The sequence below is a fragment of the Mobula birostris genome, chromosome X (genome assembly GCF_030028105.1).
Source record: "Mobula birostris isolate sMobBir1 chromosome X, sMobBir1.hap1, whole genome shotgun sequence".
Classification (NCBI taxonomy): domain Eukaryota; kingdom Metazoa; phylum Chordata; class Chondrichthyes; order Myliobatiformes; family Myliobatidae; genus Mobula; species Mobula birostris.
In genome coordinates, this window is record NC_092402.1 from 25,201,565 (window position 1) to 25,210,942 (window position 9,378).

Here is a 9,378-nt window from a genome sequence, read left to right on the forward strand (position 1 = left end):
GTTTGTCCATTTGATACAATGTATATCCTTAGATATTAAGCTACCAACTATGATCTCCTTTCAGCTATGATTCAGTGATGTCCATAATGTCAAACCTACCAATAACTAACTGCGCTACAAGATAATTTAGCTTATTCCATATATAAGGTAGATCTACAGAGGTGAAGCTACAGCAGAACAGCACACTGATGATGTTTTCTTGTATGGTAATGAAATGTTTGAAAATGGATTGCCAATATCAGAGAATTACTTAATGCAATCACTCATCCCACTGACTGCAATCTTGTCCTAACATCTGATTGTCCTTTCTGACAGCCTCACTACACAACTGCCTCTGCATTAAAACAAAAGCCCAATTCTCAGCCCTATCATTCCAGTTCCCATGCCGCTGTGAAATTTGTTTAAACCCTCCCCAACTTCTCTAGGAAACCTGCCTGCAAGGATATTGGTCCCCCTCGGGTTCAGGTGTAACCCGTTCCTTTTGTGCAGGTCATACCTTCCACAGAGGAGATCCCAATGATCCAGAAATCTGAAATCTTGCCCCTGCATCATTTTCTCAGCCACACATTCATCTGCCAAATCATCCTGTTCTTGACCTTACTAGTAAGAGGTTGCTACCCTGGAGGTCCTTCTTTACATCTTTCTACCTTACTCCTTAAATTCTCTCTTCATGACTTCCTCGCTTTTCCTACCTATGTGATTGGTGCCAATATGTGCCAAGACTTTTAGCTGCTCATCCTTCCCTTTTAGAATATCATGGACCTGATTCGGGACATCCCTGACCCTGGCGCCTGGGAGGCAACGTATCATCCAAGTCTCTCTATTGCATCCACAGAATCTCATGTTTACTTCTCTAACTATGGAATCCACTATCCTCTCCGTTAGGTCATCCCCTTAAACATTATACAAAATGGTATACTTATTATTGAGGGACATCAGGGCAGCAATTTCCCTACCCTCTCTTGACAGTCACTAATTTACCTGCCTCTTGCAATTTAGGGGTGACTATCTCACTGTAGCTCCTATCTATCATCTCGTCAGTCTTCCTTATGAGCTGAAGGTCATCGAGCTGCAGCTCCAGTTCCTTAACATGGTCTCTGATGAGCTGCAGCTCAGTGTGCCTGGTGCAGAGGTGGTTATCTGGGAGGCTGAAGGTCTCCTAGAATTCCCACATTTCACACAAGAAACAGAACACAGCCCCTAAAACCATTTTCACTGCTCTGCTCTATGTACTAACAGATAAATGAAGAAGAAGCAGAAACTCATCAGATACTGATCTTGCCCAAGTCTGTTCTTACTGGAGCTTCCCCAATGTAACCCTGGACTACTCACAAAATGGCTGCTCCACTTGTCCCTGCCTTATTTATATTTGCCCTTGCTAATGAATTACGACTGCACCGCCGAAAAAAAAAGCAACAACAAATCCCCTGAAAGCTCCTTTTTTATATCTCTTGTTCCCGACCTGTGTGAATGTTTTTAGCCAGAGAGTAGTGAATCTGTGGAATACTCTGCCACAGACTGTGGTGGAGGTAAAGCAGACTCGATGGGCTGAATGGCCTAATTTTGCCCCTGCAGTATGTCTTATGGTCTTATGGTCTCAGTCTCCTCCTCCGATTTGACTATGACAGTGCCACCGAAAAATATCCCCCAAGATACCAATGCAGATTAACTCTGAATAGCTTCTGTGCACCAAAATATTTTTCCTTGTTTTGTGTGGTGTCTACAAAATGTTCAGAGAATAATAAACAACATTGAAATATACAATATCCATTGGCATCTTGAGCAAAAATTGAATTTTGATTTGAGCTAATGTCAATGTTGACTTGTGTGCTTGTAAAATAGGCAACCTATTTCTAACCTTCTCAATTTTGGCTCATCATGGATAACTAAGGCACATCAGTGAATATGGAGATGAATACAAAAACTCTTATTCTGTAACATAAAATATTGTTGTATCAATCTGCTGTACCAGCAAAAACCCCAGGGACAACCTCTTCCTGTTTGACCACACTTGCTCAGCCACATGACCTTGGTATTGCATAAAAGACACCACAGTACTTGAGGTATTGTTGAGAAAAAATAAATAGAATGTTAGTCACTCTATGCATTTATAATGGAAACACTCTTCTGACCTTCATGTAATTGACTGTGATAATGAGTAATATGGGAGATCTTTGTGTCTCAAATTTTTGTATTGTCAGTGCTGGAAATATAATGCTCCACATTGTCCTAATAAATTATTCTATCATGAGAGACGAAGAGTCAGATGACAATTTATAGGCTGAAAATGCTGCTTTTACTAAAACATTGTTCTTAATAATAACTGGAACTGAATAATGCAGAAAATAACAGCTCCACTTACAATGCTGATTCTGTAACTCCTAATGATTTAAAAATCTGTTTGTTAATTATGACATATTGGCACATGAAGCATAGTAAGATCCAACACTGCTCTTGTTGGGAATGTTCATGTCTTGGTGGTAGCTGAGAGAAAATGTTTATTAGGATCTGAAGAAAAACAGGTGGTGCTTTTTGAATATGATCCATTGTATGTTTAATATTCAATGTTTATCAGAACAACATCAGTCTCTGAAAAGAGAAGCTACCCGGTCCTTTGAGCCTACTCTACGTTCATTAAAATTGCGATTGATCTTGTACTCCATTTTCTTGCACTATACCTATAACCCTTGAACCACTTCAAGTTCCTAGGACTGGATATCATCCAAAGCCTGTCCTGGTCCAACCACGTACTGTAGATGTCACAGCTAAGAAAGACCCCATAATTCACATTGCACCTTATTGTCTACCTGCATCGCACTTTCTCTGTAACTGTTACACTTTATTCTGCATTCTGTTATTGTTTTACCCAAAGCACTGAATAATGAATTGATCTTTATGAACAGTATACAAAATAAACTTTTCACTGTATCTCACTACGTGAAAATAATAAAACAATTCCAGTTCCAATTTCAATATCAAAACATTCTCAGTCCGTATCAGTGCATTGCCCCCAACATGTTGACCAACCCCTTGAGTTGAACCTTATTATTTCATGTGAAGAACCCACCCTTTCGTAAGGTCTAGATCAAGTGGTGCATGAACCAAAATGCTATGCCTTGATGGGACAGCACGCACAGCACAAATTCTAACAACATTTTCTAAATATCTTTATATTACTTCTCATTACAATACAACCTACCCTTCTTTTCAAAATTACTTTACCTATTTCTCATATGAACCAATATCATTCCTACTATCACAGAAAAATGAGACCAGAAATAAATATAGCCAAGATGCCATGGAAAAGGAGTTTCTGCATATTTGCTTTTTATTAATGGAAATAACAATTGAAATAAAAATCAGAATAATATGCCTGGAGGATGATGGTCTCTTGTGTCTTTCTAATGTACACTACTTTTAGATCACCTTAAGTGTTCTGGTTAACATCATCTGCTCCCTTTCAAGGGTACCAGGAAAAAAAAATGTAGCACTGGAGGAAGAGCACGCAGTTAAGTTGAATGAGTGCTTCTGCTGCTCAGTGATGGATCAATTAATGCTCCTTTGGACAACCCACGAATAGGGAAACTCTAGACCAGAGGGCACAGCCTCATAATAGAAGGGTATTCCTTTAGAACAGAGATGGAGGCATTTCTTTAGCCAGAGGTTGGTGAATCTGTGGAATTCGTTGCCACAGATGGTGATGAAGGTCAAGTCATTAAGTATATTTAAAGCAGAAGTTCTTAATTTGTAAAGGCGTCAAAGGGGAAAAGGCAGGAGAATAGGTTTGAGATTGATAATAAATCAGCCATGATGGAATGGTGGAGTAGTCTCGATGGGCCGAATAGCCTAATTCTGCATCTCTGTCTTATGGTATTATGGCCTTATGAGCAATCCAATGTCGATGATCCCAGATCTGCCCAAAAACTTCTTCCCATCAATTGTCTAAATATCTGGATTATGTTTCTGAATCACAACAAAAGATCAGAGAGAGGCTGTTTCAGGCTGATTTATTATTTCCCTCAACCCTATTTTCCTGCCTTCTCCCCATAACCTTCATTTGGGACTGTTCTTAATATGTCTCAAGTCAGCATTCGCATATGTTATGTGAATAAGATTTGCTACTGCCATGGTGGCCCTTTCCTTTTTATATTTAGAAGTTTCCATGTTGCATACCACTTAACACTTTGTAATCCTGCACATCCATATTGACATTGAAGTGGTGTGGGGCTGAATTCATACTTTGGCTCGAAGCATCTTACATAGTATTTAATGTTGTCCATTTGAAGCTATATGCTTCTTGGTCAAAAAGGATAATGGAGTCTCATTGTAATACTAAGATGCTTTGCTATGATAAAAGCAATTGGGTGCCTCTCAGGTATTGCTAATTTATGAAATAGATGTTCACCAAGCCTGTTTGAAATATAAAGAGATGTGGGACTCACGCCAAGGCAGGAAAGAGATGAAAATGATCAATACAGGATCCAGCAGGAACCTAAATAATTGGGCTGAATGACATTGTTGATTCCTTACTGCTGGGATAAAAACTGTCTTTGTTCCTAATCAGCTGTTCAACAAATACAGCTAAATTTATTTCAGAGTAGAACACTAAAACATAAATGTGCATGCATCAAGAAGCAGCATTCAGACTTTCTCTACTTTTGAACTTTTTAAAAACCCACATTAAACACATTAAACCCTCTCTCATTTTTAAACCTTAGATGTTTACAGGATGGAAGAAGAACATTGTGGCAGTGACAACTCATGCCAAAACAACCCTACTGGGAGTTCTCTCACTGTTGGCCTTGTGTTCTGCTACAATTACTTACTCCTAAAAACACAATGGTTTTTGCATCAACTCTCCATGTTTAAAAAATCTTGATCAGGCACTTCACTAAGGAAATATTCTTACTGATTCTCTCCTCCAATCCCCCTTAATCTTGATAAATGTGTGGGATTGAGTCATGATCTGTACTTTATATTTTGATAATGATATTCCTTCTAAAAAGCAGTGAACTTGAGTTCATGATGGTAACTCAATAATGTGGGGGGAAGTTGAGAGTAACTGCACAGACACAGGAGTAGGAGTAACTCCTGAGAGTGTATATCTCACACAATCTCTCATGGTCCCAGACCACATCCTACACAAACAAGAAAGCTCACCAATGTCTCTATTTTCTGAAGAGGCTGAAGCAAACTAGACTATGCACATCAATACTCATGACCTTCTACAGATGTGCAGTAGAGAGCATCCTAACATGCTGCAATACTGCATGGTATAGAAACTGAACTGTGATGGACTGATTGGCTACCTGTTGTAGAGCCTAAACTGCCCAATGCATCAACAACACTAGCCTATCCACTATCAAGGACATATATACAGAAAGGTGTTGGGAAAAGGCCAGCAATATCACTGTGCTCATGGACTGTTTGTCCCACTCCCATCATGTTAGGACACCAGACTCAAAAACAGTTACTTTACCCAAGCAGTAAGGCCGATCAACACATCCACCCACTAACCCACCCCGCCCCTCCCCACCACCACTGCTTTATCATTTCCTGTCAGTCACCTTATGTACAGACACTCCTGTGCCTGGTGTCATTTTATGGACATACAATCAATCTATGTATATAATCTATCTTATGTACTTATTGTGTTTTAATATTATTATTATTGTGTTCTTTATCTTATTGTGTATTTTTTGTGCTGTATCAGGTCCGGAGTAACAATAATTTCATTCTCCTTTACACTTGTGTACTGGAAATGACATTAAACAATCTTGAATTTATCTATTTACTGAGAGATACAGCATGGGACAGGCGCAATGATCCAGATGTGTCCAGGTAATGACTAAGTTATCAAAATAAATCAAGAATGTTAAAATTATTTTCTGCAAAATACATGAATGATGAACGAATTAGTTAAATTCATTAATTAATTTGTTTACCTATGTGTTTATTTAGACATACAGTGCAGAACAGGCCCTTCTGGCCCAATGAGCTGTACCACCCAGCAACCTGCCTATTCACCGCTAATTAGAGGGCAATTTATAATGATCAATTAACCTACTAACCTGTACACCTTTGGAGTGTGGGAGGAAACCAGAGCACCTGGAGGAAACCCATGCATTCATAGCGAGAGCATACAGATTCAAACATTCAAAGTGCATTTATTATCAAAGTATGTATACAGTATACAACTCTGAAATTCATCTCCCCCAAGACAGTCATGAAACAAAGAATCGTGGAACCAACCTGTTCAAGAAACATCAAAACTCAAACATCAAACTGCTCCTTCTCCCCCATATGAAAAAAAACACACAAGTGGCAACAAAAAAAGTGAAAATTCAGAATATAAAACACAAAATCAAAAGGTATATTTCACTGAAGCTCAGCTCTGTGTTCATTATCTGCAGGCCGCTCCAGTTCAAAAATCACCCAAAAGTAGTCACAAAAACGAGCGACCAGAACCAGAATTAGAACCTAGAACATATCATAAACCTGAATTGTTGTCCAAATCTACAATCTGCGTCACATAAACCTTCCACCGACAAACCCCTTCTTCAAAAAGTACAAAGAGAAATTCAAGAGCAAATCTACTGACAACCCATATGATATTTACTGCTCTTTCACACTTCACTATCATTTAAATATTTTGAAATTAGCCAATAAAATCTACTAACCAATGATCAGCACATATGTTATCTTTACTTCAGCCAAAATCATCTTATGCAAGGTATGCAGTTAGATTGATGATTAACTCAAGAAGGGCTGCAGAATATGTGTGAGGTTAGTGACACTATGTCAGATATAAAAGATTTTGAGCAGAAAAAGGAAATAATAGATGGAGTTCGTGGGATTGATATTTGTGATACCTATGGGATTCAAGACAATCAATGTCAATTACCTTGTAATCACTGAGTGAGAGTTACAGAATATTAGTAGCGGATAGGATTTCCCTGCTCTCAAAATGATAAGAATTTGGTCAATTGTCATTACTTAGCATACCCATGACATAGAGAAACCATGATCATTCTTCTCTTAGTTGTCTTCTCAGTCTCTGTGGACAGGAGGAGAGCAAGAATGTGTGAGAGAAATAAAGAAATAAATGGCATAAAAAAAGGAATGGCAGAGAAATGGATACTGACAATCGAAGCAAAAGAAAGGAATAAATCATCAAAATGGGAATGGGAAATAACATATGGAATAGATCTTTCCTTTTCTGCTTTGACCTTCTTTCATCTTCCATCTCTAAAGCTGCTGTAATGCATGCCTCCTGTTAAATCTTGTGCTATTTAAGTTTCTATGTGCAGGTATGGCCCATTTACATACCATTGTGATGAATCAAAAGTTTTCCGTTAAACATTTGCTTCCTTTTGCTTGCCTTCTCCATGTCTATATGTGACAGTGACTGTTTTTTAACATAATGTCTCTCAGCTATTGAATAAAACAAAACTTTGCTTCTGTAGGTTGCTGCTCATGCTCTTAAATTAAACCTAAAGACCTCCATTGATACTGACTCACATGCAGATACAGGGGAGAGAATTTTTTTTTACTACATTTGATGCAGACTGAAGCTGTATCTGGTTTAGAGTTACATTGAAACCTATCTGCTAACTTAGTGCTGATTATCAATCTCAAAGTTCAAAGTGTAGTCCTCAGGTTTGACTACCAGCGTTAGTCTAGGGGAAGACAGTCTCCGGCACCACCAAACTTGTGAAATCTCGTTTGTGTGGATGATGCTTGATTTGATGTGTTCCTCTGTTACAAATCAGTTTCACGAAATAACAGACAATAAACCATATGCAATTAATTGATAGAGCTTTATAATTCTTAATTTGACTTAGTTAGTAAAGAAAACAAAAAGTAAAGGGCCTATTTTAAAGAAACAGTCTGATATGCATGTTGGAGCTCACGAATTTCCCATCCGTCATTCTCTATCAATTTCCCCCGGGCGGCGTTGACTCCCGACCCCATTCCAAGTCCACTCCATCCTGCAGTCTATGACTTCCCCACTCTGGCATCTTCTCTCTCCATCTTCCACCGAACAAAAGACCGCAAAACCTTCTCTCAGGCACACAAGAAAGAAAAAGCACTCCCGTCATTGGACGTCACACACTCCAAAGCCCCCGTTATCTCTAGTCATAACCCAAACACTGCTGCTACAGAGAAACCATTACATTTGCAGTGAAACCTTTCCCAGGGTGTTATATTCTCCCCCCACCAAATTTAGTCATGCCCTCATGACTTTGAGATAATTTGCCAACCCTTCCTGCAAAGCACAAAGTCCAACCCAGGTGTAAAAGGCAGTGACGTAGCTCCTCACAGCAGTAGGGGCCACACTCTGTTCCTCTGGTGCTACCTAGGTCAGCCTATCCGGTGGTCTCCTGGTTCTCTGAGACCCCCAGTCCCCCTCATCTACCTCTTCATGTTCTGACACTACTGGGGATACTTCTGGTCTACCTGGCGAGACCTCCCCCGATCTATCACTCGTGCCCACCTGCAACTCGAACCACTCTGTCCATTGACTGGGCCTTGCTTCATCCCTTGCAGGGTCCCACTGCAACCCAAGCTGTCCACAGATAGCCTTCCCCATTCCACCTGCCTCAGTGTGAGAAGGATTGGGAATCTCTTCTGCAATTAGCGGGGAGTTAGCAAAAGGCAGCATATACCACACCCCCATTTCCTCATCCTCCGAATCCATATCCCACTCAGGGGCGGGGGCCAGTCTAATCTCTCCTGCTGTTGGTCCTTCAGTCTTTCCACGCCACCTCAATGTCCTCTTACTAGGTGTAGGGTCCAGGTCGGGCTCTGGTCAACCCGCACCTCTTGTCCCAGAGGCAGAAGGTATCTGATGCAGAATCTTGACAGGCCCATTCCCATCCTCTGTTTTCACCCGGAAAACTGGTATATTTGGCATCACATAGGGCATAGCTGCCCAGTGGTCAGCCAACTTATGCTTCCCAGATAGCCCCAAATTCCGTATGAGGACTCGGTATTCAGGCATGAGTTGGGAGAACCTCACCTTTTGATCGTACCTCCTTTTATTTCCTTGATTCTGCTTTTTCAGCTCCCTTCTCATATCAGACACATACTTCAGATAAGTCTTCGGTAGTAAGTCACCCTTTGTCAGTCCCAAAACAAAGGTCAATGGGCAACCTCTCCTCGCGCCCAAACATCAGATAATACGCCGAGTACTCAGTAGCTTCATTTCATGTACAGTTGTAACTGTGAACCAGATGTCCAATATGTTGACTCCACCTGCTCTTCTTGCTGATCTCCAAGGTCCCGAGCATGTCTAGCAAGGTCCGATTAAACCTCTTGGGCTGGGAATCACCCTGTGGGTGATAGGGCGTGGTCCTCAACTTCTCGACTCCAAGC